Source organism: Myotis davidii, unplaced genomic scaffold (genome assembly GCF_000327345.1).
Source record: "Myotis davidii unplaced genomic scaffold, ASM32734v1 scaffold571, whole genome shotgun sequence".
NCBI classification, from domain to species: Eukaryota; Metazoa; Chordata; class Mammalia; order Chiroptera; family Vespertilionidae; genus Myotis; species Myotis davidii.
The window spans coordinates 1,557,113-1,569,293 of NW_006283136.1; the positions used below are offsets into that span (position 1 = coordinate 1,557,113).

The 12,181-nt window shown below is 39.8% G+C and overlaps 2 pseudogenes; one reads left to right on the forward strand and one right to left on the reverse strand.

Moving 5' to 3' along the window:
• Positions 1-315: 315 nt before the first annotated feature.
• Positions 316-604, forward strand: LOC102761060 (annotated as a pseudogene).
• Positions 605-617: 13 nt separating this feature from the next.
• On the reverse strand, positions 618-9,120 carry LOC102761347 (annotated as a pseudogene).
• Between the last annotated feature and the right edge of the window lie 3,061 nt (positions 9,121-12,181).

Consider the following 12,181-nt stretch of genomic DNA (forward strand, 5'->3'; position numbering starts at 1 on the left):
TAAATTATACGTCATTTTAAAAAAGAAATTAATGTTTACTGCATAAAGATTAAAAGTTAATAAATATTGAAAGTTCTGCTTCTACTCTCATGATTATTATTTGTAAGATCCTATGCTAGAAGTTGGAGAACATAAAGGAGTTCATAACCTAAGAATAGAAAAGACAAACACAGGAGAACCAAGATGGCGGCATAGGGAAACACCAGAAATTGCTACCTCCCACAACAACTTCACAAATACAACTAAAAGGGGCTGCACGGCAGAAGGGACACGGCCACAACTTAGTGCCCCCCCCCCCTTCCCCGACCTGGCCATTGGTCCGGGTCCGCGGGACCTGGGGTGACCCTCGGCACCAGGCACCTGAGCTAGCAGCGACACCGGGGGCCACGGCCATGGCCACCGTGGCGGATCCGTCTGCCTGGGCCCCTGGGGTCTCCAGCCCGGTTGCCGCCCCCAGCTCCTACGGGGTGTTCTGCAAAGGAATGTCCCGCACGCTGCTCGCCTTCTTAGAGCTGGCCTGGAAGCTGCACTCTAAGCTGGAAGCTCCGTATTCTACGTTGCGGGCTCCGTCATCCTCAACATCCGCTTGCGGGTACATTTCTAGAGTCGTGATTACGCTAACGATCTCTGGACCCGCACCATGGCGGACTCCCAGGAGGCCCCGCGACAGCGGAGCTGCGGACGTGGCCTCTTCGGTCTCGCGAGAGTGGCCGGACTCCCAGCGCGGCTGTGCTCGCCGGAAGTCCTGCCAGGACTGGAGAGGACAAACGCGACTTCCGGCAACAGGGAAGAATGTGATTACGGCCCGGAAAAGATTTAAGAAGCTGTGCGTCCTGAAAACAAAATCAGGACGAACAGGATGCGTTATATCAAAAACAGAAGGCGACTGAATTTTTCAGGAAGCAAATGTAAAATACAAATTCATGGCTCAAATTAAGATTTTAAAAAGTCACCAATTTCGGGAATTTTGGGTTGACTTGTAAGCAAGAGATTGAGTAAAGAAGCTGAAGATCTTAAGGATATGATGTGGAAGGCATGTATTTCTTCATTCCCTCAAGAGAAAATGACAATCGGATTTTCAGTGAGATTTAAAAAACTGTACAGGAAAAGCATCCTTCCGATGTCAAACAGTGTAAAATAATGCAGGATTTTGAGCAGAGGGTTGGAGTGTAAGGCAGTGGACACTGTTTCCGCGTCCCAGTGAGTGGCACGGTTCCAGACCTTGGCGCCAAAGAAAAGGAAACCCAGTTCAGCACAAAGCCTGGCTATTTAATGAATAATATTTAAATAATCAGAATAATTTATGCAAATGCTGTCTATCGTCTTTTTCTTTTAAGAGGATACTTAATTATGGTTACAAAGTAGAATACAAGTGTGGTCATCCATGATCATGTAACAGTACAGTTTTCTGGGGGGGAGGGGATATTGAAGGGAGGAGAGGAAGGTAGTGGGGTCATTTGGAGTGGTAGTGGGGTCTTTATGTAAAGTGGGAAGTTGAAAGATACAGTCCTGCTCATGAGGAAAGAAGACATTTTGTGAGAGAGTGGCCATAAGGTTGCTAAAATAGCAATGGAACTATTAAACAGGGAGGGGAGTAGAAGAGAACAGCAGTAAGTCAATGAATGCTTAAAGACGGAGTGTCAGGTGGCATGTCTCAAAAGAAAAACTGAATACCTGGTATGTTGGAATACAGAGTTGAGATTTTGAATGTTTCAGGGAGTCTGGAGATGAATTAGTGGTCTGCAGATTTTTATTTTTATTTTTTTTAATAAGAAAACAAAACTAAGGCAATTATGAACCTAGGAAAAATAAAAGCTTGTTCAGGAACTACACTGTATACCTCAACTGTGAATAACACTCGTCATAAAGTCAGTCATAATAATGTTAGCACTGAATATGGATAGAACATGATTATGTAACATGAGAGGGGTGGAGAGGAGAGGTGTGTGTAATGGGGAAGAATCAGTCAATAAAAAAGCAATCTTGAAAAAAAATACAACTAAAAGACAAAATGGACATCATTCAGAAGTACAGGAAGGCTGGCTGAGTAGAAATTCTACAACTAGAAGGAAAGAGAAAAGCACACTCAGATCCAGAGGAGGTGCAGAAGTGCAGAGGTATGGAGGCGTACATGGCAAGGGCTGGCAACTGAAGACGCGGCTGTCTTTTTGAATCAGGAGGGAGTCACAAGCCCCCGACTGCTCTGAACTCCGGTTCCGGGAAGGCTCTGGGGACTCAGACTCATATGAGGAGAAACTGGACTGTCTGGCAGCGGGCAGAACTCAGAACTAGAGGGCGGCTTTCTCTCAGCGGTGCTTGCAGCGATTACCTGGACACTGAGACGCAGGGCCTCTTAGGGCAGGGCTGAGGATCAGCCATAGCTGCTTGGTCCGCCCTGTTGATTCCCTGAGGCCCTGCCCCAACCGAGTTGCAGCAGAGGCTTTTGCATATGAATGCCCTGGCCCTTTGCAATCTGAAAATTACCTACCAAACTGCAGCTGGGCCACACAGACCCAGAACTTCCAAGAAAAGGCCCAAGGCCCCACAGCAGCTTGCATTGCTTCACGATACCTATAATAATCAAGGCTTAACTACAACAATATTGTGCACAAAGCCCACAAAGGGGTGCACCAAGAGTGTCCACCTCAGGTAATTGGAGAGGCTGAGCCACTGGGCCCTACAGGACACCTAGCACACAAAGCCATTCTACCAGCACATGGAAGCATAAAAAATGCGGAGACAAAGAAACAGGTCACAGATGACATCACCCTTATACCCCCAATTCTTTCCTTTCTTTTAATTTTTATTTATTGAAGGGAAAGAAGGAGAGAGGAGGAAGGGAGGGAGGGGGAGAGGGAGAGAGGGAGAGAGAAACATTGATTTGTTGTTCCACTTATATATGCATGCATTCATTGGTTGCTTCTTCTATGAGCCCTGACTGGGAATTAAACCTGCAACCTTGGTGTTATCAGGACAACGCTCTAACCAACTAAGCTACCCAGCCAGGGCCCTAAAGAGTTTCCATGCATTCAGTTTTTGTTTACAGAAAGAAGTCAGAATTGGTTAAACGCACAGCTTTCCATAACCTACAGACTGAGTACTAAACTCTTGCAGTTAAGGCCATTTACTACTGAATCAATCTGATCTCATTTGAATGTAACATGTAAATCCTATACTTCATGTTCCCCAAATATACCAAAGACCTACCTGGCCTAAATCATCTTTGTGAATATATTTCTCCATTCTCAAATTTTCTTCATCCTTTTCTTTATCCAACCAAATCTTTCAATGCTCAGTAAAAATTATTTCCTATGTAAGGCCATTTCTGTCTATCTATACCTTCTAAAATGACCCCTCACATCCCCTGAATGCAAGCTGTACAGGAAAATAAATTCAGCGACTATTAAAGTTGGAAAATATTAGAATTGATTGGTCCATCTTCCTTATACATAAAGGAAGTGATGAACCAAAAATTAAATTGTTTGCCTCAAGTCACACAACTCTAATTACTAACAAAACTAAGACCGGAATTCAAGTTTACTAACAAATCCTTCTTAATTATGTTAATACTAGAGGTCTGGTGCATGAAATTCATGCACAGTGGTGGGGGGCTGTCCCTCAGCCCGGCCTGCACCTTCTCCAATTCAGGACCCTTCAGGGGATGTCCAACTGCTGGTTTAGGCAGGCTCCTAACCGCTCACCTACCTGCCTGCCTGATTGTCCCTAACTGCCTCTGCCTGCCTGCCTGATCGCCCCTAATCGCCCCTGCCTGCCTGCCTGATCACCCCTAAACGCCTCTGCCTGCCGGCCTCATCGCCTCTTACTGCTCCCCTGCAGCCTGATTGCCTCTAATTGCTCCCCTGCAGCCTGATCACCCCTAACCGCCTTCCCCTGCCGGCCTGATCACCCCTAACCACTCTCCCCTACCGGCCTGATTGCCTCTAACCACTCTGCCTGCCTGCCTAATAGCCCCTAATCACCTCTGCCTCGGCCCCGCCACCGTGGCTTTGTCCGGAAGGATGTCTGGAAAGACGTCTGGTCTATCTGGTCTAATTAGCATATTGCCCTTTTATTAGTATAGATACTGCACCATTCTCTGACAATAAATTATAACTTTGTATCATTAATTATAACTTTAGGTGTCTTTCTCCCAAGACTTCAAGCAATTTAAAGGCAGGCATTGCTCTAGCCAGTTAGCTTACTGGAAAGGGTGTCAGCCTGCAGGCTGAAGGGTTCCAGGTTCAATTCTGGTCAAGAGCACACACCTCCGTTGCAGGCTCGATCCCTGGCCCTGGTCGGGGTGTGTGCGAAGGCAACCAATCAATTTGTCTCTCTCATATCGATTCTCTCCCTCTTTCTCCCTCTTCCACTCTCTCTAAAAATCAATGGAAATATATCCTTAGGTGAGAATTAATTACAAAAAAATAAAGGCAGGGATTGTACTACTATTGCTATTACTACTACTGCCACCACTGCTATACTATTTTACTATCTTCTATAATGTTTAACATAGATCCTTGCATGTACTAGACAATAATCTTTACTGATTTATGATACACACTCTGTACCCAGATGAAATATTCTTCTTCTTTATTAACTCTCTTATCAAAGAGCATTTCACTAAGATAACATTATCCACTACCCTATATTAACAAAAATATTTTTGGAGAGATTTATAGCCTCCCCCAACAAGCAATTTATGGCTTTAGTCTTCAATCCTGTTCCATAAAACTGTGTTTTTTTGCATAATATACTGTCAACTGCCTAAAAAGTGCCAAATGAGGATGTGATAAGGTTCTTTACATATTACATTTAGCCAGAAACAAGAGAAATGTAAAAACAATCCATGATAAAATACTGACTTACCTATATTTTATTCCATCATTACTCAAAAATGTTTTATAAAAAAAGAACAAATGGCCGAAACCGGTTTGGCTCAGTGGATAGAGCGACAGCCTGCGGACTGAAGGGTCCCGGGTTCGATTCCGGTCAAGGGCATGTGCCTGGGTTGTGGGCGCTTCCCCAGTGGGGGATGTGCAGGAGGCAGCTGATCGATGTTTCTCTCTCATCTATGTTTCTAACTCTCTATCTCTCTCTCTTCCTCTCTGTGAAAAATCAATAAAATATATATTTTAAAAAAAAGAACAAATGATAAGTAGTGCCTCTCTCCAAATTTGTTCAAATAGTTTTTACTTTTTCTACTCTCTAGTGAAAAACAAGTAGGCGAAACAAAAAGCATGCCCCAAACACACTGTACTCTTCTAACAGGCCCATTGTTTAATTGTGACTGACTCAAAGACAAACAATACCTCAATTGTCTATTGAAGGAGACTAGGGGAAGTTAAATATACAACAGAAATATAAAAAGGAGTGGTGTCTGGAACCAGTCAGTCCAACTAGTAGAAATTACTAAATTTATTATAATCCACTAGCATCAACTAGTACAAACCATGTACTATTAAAAAACATGATCTAAAAGCACAATTTAAAAATAAATAAAAGCACAATTTCGCTTTATATTTTTACTTACATTTTATATAAACAAATAGACCTTAATTTTCAATACCATATGAATATAATAATGCAACACTATTTGTTAAGACATATAACAGTCTCTCAATAAACTACAAGAGCCCCAACATCACTGGCCTTTTATTCCTCCTTCTCCCCCCAAAAGCTTCAAATGCCTTTAATCACAAAAGCATCAATAAAAATATGCCAAATCGAAAAAAGCAAACAAAACAAATTATAAAAAAATTTCAATATCTCAAATCATCTTAGGTAGATAATATACACTGTGAAACAAAAGTTCACCAATCAGAATGAAAGGATTATTTTATTTGGTGGCAATACTCACAACATCAGGCTTACTATTAGTAGCTAAGCCAAAAAGGCAAAGTAGGAAAGAGATATAGAAAACAAAATTGGGGCACTGGTAAAGAATAAAGAAGAAAAATGAAACTCAGATTCACACTCAAATAAAGGACTGGATAACATCAAATCTTTAAAAACAATGGGTATTAAAAAAAATAAATAAATAAAAACAATGGGTATTAAATTTTTTTTAATGCATGGGTAAGCTAGTTAAGATGAAAGAATGTTTCCATAGAGCTCCCAAAGCAAAGTGAAACCTGGAATAAGAGAGTAATCAATTTACTAATCCAGTTATTCTTGAGGGATTTTTGACTAAACTCTGGAGACCATAAATTTCCACTGTGATGTCTCTCACAGAGGACATGTGAAAAATCAACCCAGTCTCCCTAAATTTAAAAATGTTCCAGGAATCCTTCCCACATAAAGCTAGGACCTAAAAGGCTATCATAAATAGTAACAGTGAATCAGAAATAAATCCTTCTGGGCAGAAGGGAATCTCTGAGAAATTGCAAACAAAATACACATTTATGATCTGAATTTAGTCCATCTAAAAAAAATCCCAAATTGGTTTAATTGAATCTGGTAGCACTCCCTGGTGAATGGTAGTATCAAATATAAATATAAAGCCTACCTAGGAGAAAAGAACTTCAACACAGGCCTCAAATAATAACCAAAAATAAAATTCTAAGGAAAGAAAGACCTCATAGTGAAAATTCAGAAAATAAAAAAGGTATCATGATAGATAACTAGCCAAAACTGACTGGTGATATAGATGTGCAATGATCTGACACAGAGGATATCTAAGAAGCTCAGGGGAAACAATCAAGAAAAAAGCAAATATGAAAAAAAACAATACAGAACATTCAATAAGAAAATACCTCAAAATTAAGACCCAACATTTGAATTAAAAAGCAGCAAAGACTTAGTGGAAGAGAGAATTTGTGAAGTGGGAGATGTATCTGGAAAAGTATCTAGAATGTAGGACAGAGAGACAAACAGAAAATCTGAAAGAGAAGATGAGTAGGTTGAATAACCTAAAAAACATCTATTCGGAGTTCCAGAAGGAGATGATAGAATAAATGAGAGAATGGTTCACCAGTTAAATTAATAGCTGAAAATTTTCTAGAACTGATTAAATAAATTGAAGAAATCTAATGAATAAAAAACAGGCTGCGTCCCCTGCCCAGTGGGGCTTGACACGGGTGGGCCAGCTGGGTCTTGGCGTCACCCAACGGAGGTGGGGCTGGCTGGACACTTCTATTATAGAGAAAGGGCAAATAGCAATATTAAAATATTTCCTCTAATTCCCCCCCCTTTTTAAAAATTTTGTTTTATTGCTTAAAATATTACAAAGAGTAGTACATATGTCTCCTTTCCCCCCCTTGACCTTCCCCCAGCTAATTCCCTTTTAATGTGCACAAATTTCATGCATCGGGCCACTAGTAATGTCATAAAAAAATACGAAGTTCCTAGGACAGAAGTTCCAAACTTCCCTTACTCTCAGCAATTACTTCATGGTGCTCCAAGCCAACAGAAATTACTAACAGTTTCATTTATTTAGCAGTTAGGTCCAAACAACTTCATTAGTATTCACTCATGTCCTAAACACTTAGTAACTATTTTAAAAAGCAATACACGTAAATTGAAAAAAATATTTTTATTTCTTAATCACTTATACATGAGAAATATTCACCTGATGGGCAATGTTTTCTAATACTGTATATTCCTAATAATGCAAAGATACTGCACAACCTCTGAAACCCAGACCCTGCCCAGTCTTACATCTTGTTTCACACTGATTTTCATACTTTTCACCTCAGACAACTGAGATGAAAAGTAGACATTATCAAATGTATCACAACCTAATGTTGAAACTGGAACTTCTTAAGAGCTACAAGTTCAAACTATGTCCAACAGATGTTCATCACTATTTCCCTCTAAAATTTAAAATATCCTGTGGTCCCTCTGAGCTCACAGGGGCACCCCAAAGTGCCTTGGAACAGTTTGAGATCCATGGATGTAGGACCTTTATAAAGGGGGAAATGTATTGAAAGACAAACATTAAGAAGATCTAAGTAAATGGGAATACTAATGTTCATAAATTTAAAGACTCAAAATTGTACAGATGACAAATTTCCTCAAATTAATCTATATATTCAAATGGAATTCTAATCAAGTCCCAGAAGTCTTTTGTGAAAAATTGGACAGCTAATTATAAAATTATACAAAGAGCAAAGGCCTAGGAATAGCAAAGACATTCCTGAAGAATAATGTGAATAGGCTCTAACACAAAAACTTTTTATTAAAGAAGTTGGATCCTATACCAGATACCACACCACTTACACATCTTTTCTGATCCTCTTAGCTTCATTTGTCTCTTGTTCAAGCTGCTACTCCAGCTACCAGCTCTATATTTTATTTATTAGTATCATCATTTTTAATGGTAGCAATATGGATTATTAAGCTGTGCTTTAGTACAGGTGTTGGGGCTTGCCCATGATACTTTTCTTTTTTAAAATGTTTTTATTTATTTCAGAGAGAGAAAGGGAGAGGGAGAGAGAGTTAAAAACTTCAATGATAAGAGAGAACCATCGATCGGCTGTCTTCTGCAAGCTCCCCACCAGGGATAGAGTCTGCAATCCAGGCATGTGCCCTGAACCGGGAATTGAACCAGTGACCTCCTTAATGTACAAAGCCCAGATGTACAAAGCCAGTTCTTTTTTGAGCAATGACACCAGGAAACTGACAGCTAAGTGGATGTTGTGCATAAGCTCATCATCTGTCATCTTCACATGGCAAATAGCTACTGCCCTACACAACTTCTTCTCTTCATTTGGAACTTGTGAATTTCACTTCATCAACTTTGGCCACCATGCTCTTATTGTGGGTCAGCAAGGAAGGGAACTTGACAGCCTTATTCAGGTCTGGGCCCAGGATTCTGATTGATTAGAGTCTATGAAGCCAAAAAGGCACCATACTTCTTGACCAATTTCCTTTTCTTGTTGAATTTCTTCAGCGCCTCAATGTCTACATGGGGGATATTCATGGCCTTGGCCTCGTCACAGTTCTCAGAACAGATACTGAGAACTTGGGGCAGGAGTGGACTTAAGCCTGAAAGTGACTGAGAAGTATTTGCCCTTCTAAGGGTCATAGTTCTTCAGGCTGATCTGCAGCTCTTGCATTGGTCCTGTGCAGAACTTCCTGCATTGACTCATAGAGGGTCTTTCAGGAGACTTTGCTACTCATGATTCCTCATGCTGCCAAAAAACAGAAAAGGGCGGGTGTGGCCAACTTTTAAATGCAGACACAATACGACAACACCTCACTTCATGCCTGAGCTGTACACTGCCATGGGCTACTGTTGCACCCACGCATGCAACCTAGTAGTACAGGAGAGTTAACTCTGACCAGCGGTGATGGATCTCAAATTACCAAATAGATCCTTTTTCTCATCCTGTATTAGATGATACTGTGACTGACTTTATATAACTTTTCCTAGGGGAAAATACAATAATACTTACTGAGCAAGCAGTTACAATTCCAAATTGGCTACGACTCATTCTGTGCTTCTCCCCTTTCTCACACTTCTGCTCCCTGGGAATGTACTTTCTATGTAAAGACACATAAGCCTTTTCCGTCAAGCTCTACCTTCTGGAGAATCCAGATGAAGAAAGATCCTTACTTTACATCATACCAAAAAAATTTTTTTTCAGATGAATTAAAGATTTAACGTGAAAGGCAAAATTCTAACGTTTAGAAAATTATATAGGAGAATATATTTACATAGGAAAACATCTTTAAGACATAGCACTCCATAAAGGAAAAGATTGATAAATATGACACATTCTACACCATAAAACAGACAAGTCACAAAACAGGAACTCTGCAACAAAAGGTAACTTATAAAATATCCAAAATATATAAAGAATTCCTATAAAGAAATGAGCAAAACAACAAACAACCCAATAAATAACAAGCAAACGACACAAACTTTCACTTCATAGATTACTTACAGTGAATCTCAGTCTACAGGCGGCATGAAAACATGCCAAATCTCATAAGAAAAAGTGAAAATGTAAATCAATGCCATTAACAGATACCATTTACACCTTCTATATTGGCAAAAATTAAGAAGGCTGACCAAAATTAAGTGTTAGCAAGAATGTATAGCAAAGAGATTCTTAAACACTGCTAGAAGAGTAAATTGCTACAACTACTTCAGAAAACAATTTGCTATCAGCTTATAAAGTTGATCATCTGTCTGTATATTCTGCAACTCAGCAATTTTACTCCTGGATATAAATCCAAAAAACTTTGCACATGTGAAAATTATAATATTCATAGTAGTGCTTGTCATAACAGCAAATGACTGAAAACAACTCCATATTAGGCCAATTATGCTTTGGTAACAAACATATCCCCAAACCTCAATGGTTTAACATAGGTGTGGGGAATGTTCAGCCCGTGGGCCATATTAAGGCCTGCGAAATCATTTGGTCTGGCCTTGCCAAGGCATTAGGGGTGAGTTAATTAAATGTTTGACCAAATATAGCAGGCTACTTTTTAAGTTGATAATTTTGTATGGCCCTCAAGTGATGTTATAATGACCCTTGGCAGAAAAACAGTTCCCCACCACTGGCTTAATACAACAAAGGTTTTACCTGTAGTGGATACTAAGCTTGAGGAAGTTCTCTGTTCTCCTTAAGGAGATTTAGGGATCCAGGCTGCTGCCCTCTTAAAGGTCCACCTTCTTATTAAAGCTCTACTATCTTATCAAGTCACCACCAAGATGGAAAAGACTGAGGGAGCATGCGGCTCTTGACTGTCTCAGTCTACAGGAGGCATGCCTTACTTCTCTCAGAGTTCAACAGTCTGGTACATACATGGAAGGCAACTGTTGAATGAATGCATTAGCACAGATCACTTCAACCACTTCAAGATGATTTGTGAAAAAGCATGCCGGTGACTTGATAAATAACAGAAAGCACAGTTTCCACGGATAAAATTTGAGGTAAGGATAGCCCATGAACTATCTATAGGTCATAAAGAGCAAGCAGGCTTCACCTCACAGAACTATTCTGAATGATCCAGAGTAGCTGGCTGCCACATCATCCTGTATGCTGTAATGGGAAGAACCCAGAGGCTGCATTCCACTTACAGGAGAGTATGAAATCAAATAATCAGGCAGAGACAAAGAGGCAACACAAACAAAACAAAAACAACAAAACCTATCTCTCGTCACTTAAGAAAAATATATATGTGTTTTTATTTTTTAAAATATATTTTATTGATTTTCTTTTTTTTACAGAGAGGAAGGGAGAGGGATAGAGAGCCAGAAACATCAACGAGAGAGAAGCATTGATCAGCTGCCTCCTGCACACCCCCAACTGGGGATGTGCCTGCAACCAAGGTACATGCCCCCGACTGGAATCGAACCTGGGACCCTCCAGTCCGCAGGCCGACACTCTATCCATTGAGCCAAACCGGCCAGGGCTATATATGTGTTTTTAAAGTAAGAAAATTTTTAAGAATATTCCTAAACAGCATCAAATTGCAGATAGAGGTTTTAAAAAAAGTGAACACAAATTTCCCTTTATCCCTACCGCCCTCTCCTTTAATCCCAACTAGATTAAACTGCTAATAACTGCAATTTTATGTTATTAACATTTGCACTTCTAGCACATAGTACAGAACGTGATATACGTGTGCTCAGCAAATGCTCACTAAAATGAACTGAGACTAGCATGTAAATAAAGTTATAGAAACAGACATCACCAGGGAATATGCATTACAAGATAACTTAAAAGAAGACATGGATCTTCATCAAATTTTCATAATTACATCAGTGATGTGGAAAAAAAATCATAGTACCAGATTAAGATATTTTGGGGAAATGAAGTGCCATCATGCAGACAGGCCAACCCTGAATGAGAATGTACTCTTAATGTTCAAATTATCTGTCTTCTTTACAATTTTTTGCTTATAAATACACCATTCTGTAAAATGTGCTATCTGATATGGGGGCCATGCTAGCCACATACAGCTACTTAAATTTAAATTAATTAAAATTAAATAAAAATAAAATTTTCATATAAACACCAAAGTTAGAAAGTTCCAAAATGCAGTTTATATTATTTAGCATTATTACATCTCAGCCAATTTTTTCTGTAAAAAAACAAACAAAAGCAGCAGCAAGCACTATTATAATAAGCTTTCCCTCCCTACTACATCCACTACCTAGTAATGTTTTGTTAAACAATTAACACTGGTTCTCTTTATGGGTAATAAAAAGTAAGTGCCTTTCCCT